The 2,606-nt window shown below is 44.7% G+C and overlaps 1 non-coding gene across 1 annotated transcript; it reads left to right on the top strand.

Annotated features, from left to right (window-relative positions):
* Positions 1-672: 672 nt before the first annotated feature.
* trnan-guu (transfer RNA asparagine (anticodon GUU)) lies at positions 673-752 on the top strand. The gene has a single exon. It is a non-coding gene; the product is annotated as a tRNA-Asn (tRNA).
* Positions 753-2,606: the final 1,854 nt, after the last annotated feature.

Consider the following 2,606-nt stretch of genomic DNA (forward strand, 5'->3'; position numbering starts at 1 on the left):
GCAGGGATGCAACCAGGTTTGCAAATTATTGCCAGTCGGGAGCTGGAAAAATGGAAAGGAACCGAAATGACAAACAGCTTTGTGAATCTGCAGATACGCTTTGGGAAACGGAATTGGAGGCGAATAAAGGACTGACCAGACAGGCGGCCAAGACGCAGCTAAGTCGGCATGTCCCCCTGGAACAGTGACTCTGATGTTGTGGGTGAAATTAAGAGGTCGGAGCCAATTAAAGCGCTCCCAGTTACTGCAGATCAGGCATCAAAACCTGACATCCGCGTCCGGACGCTCAGAATACTTTTTCTTTATTTGTTCATGGGATGTGGGCGTCGCTGGCGAGGCCGGCATTTATTGCCCATCTTTAATTGCCCTTGAGAAGGTGGTGGTGAGCCGCCTCCTTGAACCACTGCAGTCCGTGTGGTGAAGGTTCTCCCACAGTGCGACTGAGTGACAGACAAAGCACCGGTGGGCGCGCCGGTTCCAGGAGAGCTGGTTGGCGGTGATATCGACGCTGTGAGTGAGACCAGACCGTTTCCATGTTTCCACAAACAATGTCCCATCCTTTATTTCTGGAAAAGTAACACTGATAGTGGACAATTGCATTTCTGTGGCTGCAACATGTAACTTTGGCTCGTTGACACGCTGCTTTAGTGTATCTTGCAAGGGAAAGCACCAGACCGTGTCGGTGGCGCAATCGGTTAGCGCGTTCGGCTGTTAACCGAAAGGTTGGTGGTTCGAGTCCACTTTTGGATTCATTGCCTCATTCATATTGCCCAGCAGCCGGTGCCAGGTTTTAATTCCTGATCTGCAGCAACTGGGAATACTTTGAATGGCTCCGATCTCTTCATCTCATTTCAAGTTTTCGAATGTGTGATTTGGCTGCAAGAAAATACTCTGTGAACAATGTCATCTGAGCATGCCTGATTCGCCATAATTTACACTGCGGTCGGATATCAGGCACATGAAAAAAGAACAGTGAAATGTTTGTGTGGGCGCGATGCTCTGGGATTCCCTGCCTGACCATCGCCACCGATCCTTCTCTGCAGCCTTCCAAAATACAGCGCAGTAAATGTATCTCTGTGAAGTGAGCTCCTGGACAGTAATACGGAAATTAGTTTGGCTGAGGGGTTATATCCCTAATACGAAGCTTAAGGCAGCAGGTTTCCGTAGTGCAGTGGTTATCACGTTCACCCAACACACGAAAAGACCACGATTCAAAACCAGCCGGAAACATTTCGAAATCTTGTCCCCATTGAAAATGATTAAATATTTAACGATTCAAATTGCTGAATAATGTGAACAAAATCCATTACTCGCAGTCCGCTGAGAGTCGACACTAAAAGCCAGGGTGATATTGGGGGTGAAGACTGCTTCCAATTCTGTCTCATTCCCGGTGGGATATGGAAGAGACTTGATACCTATCTGTTCAACCAAGGTGGGATAAATGAAACGTTGTTTGAAGAAACTTTCATATACATAATAACGTCCAGGATCCTGTCTTCAGAGTGCGTGGCGCAAAGGTCTGACTCCAGATCAAAAGGCTGCGTGTTCACATCGCATCGGGTTCACTGTTTCTTTCACCCCACACATGAGACTGGATAATTCCGGAATGAAGGTATTAATTGCTTTTTCACAAAAAAAAACAGAAGTTTGGTCGAAAACCTGAATCAGTACCCACCCAGTGGCAGGGAGGGGAGCGCCTGATGCCCTGATTTATTTCATGCAACAAACTGACACGAAGACTGGTATTGATTCAAAATCGACCTGCAGATGGACACACAAAGAAAAAAGACAACCACAGAAACAGACAGCAACTTCTTGCATATTTTTACATATATATTTTTACATATATATATATGTATACATATATCGCCTCTAACGTGGTCAGACAATTTAAGCGAGGTGAACTTGCTTCTGCTTTCTGAAATATACTTGTCCATCCTTCAGAGGTCACGGGAAACATATATTTTGCCTTTCGATAAAAAGACACGAAAAGTAGAGACGTGTTTTGTTTTCAACAGGGCTGGTGAAATGGCCGGACTATCATGAATTAGGAGTCGCCTTTGAAACATTTAAAGGAGACTACCTAAAAATCACTTAGTGCCAATTTAAAATCACGGTTACTATTTATTTAGGTCTGAAAGAAATAACAATAAACATGTCAGTCAGCGCCCGCGGTGAGACGGTGATGAACTTGTTTGCTGCGAAGTTCACCGCTGGGCTAAAGTTGACGCCGTTTAAAGGACGCGAACCCACTCAATGTAAAGGATGAACTCATAACCAACAGGTCCCATCAAACATCTCCTTTCTTGTTCAATGGAGGGAGCAGAGGCGTGTCCATCATCAGACGCCAGCAACTTTAAGAAATGGAACAGATAAAGGCACAGATGCAAGTTCCAAATTTTTTCAATGCAAAGTTATTTCACTTTATTTAAAATGCCGTGAGGCTGGAAACGGGTCCCAGATGATTTGCGTTCACTCGTGACTTGTTTTCCAGTATTTGTCCGTCAGGTTTGCAATTTAATTTGTATTGGATGTTGAAGATATTTCAGGATGATTGCACAACATACCATGTGTAAAGCAACCATCTTGATAACTTCAATCATCAC

The sequence above is a fragment of the Heptranchias perlo genome, unplaced genomic scaffold (genome assembly GCF_035084215.1).
Source record: "Heptranchias perlo isolate sHepPer1 unplaced genomic scaffold, sHepPer1.hap1 HAP1_SCAFFOLD_50, whole genome shotgun sequence".
NCBI classification, from domain to species: Eukaryota; Metazoa; Chordata; class Chondrichthyes; order Hexanchiformes; family Hexanchidae; genus Heptranchias; species Heptranchias perlo.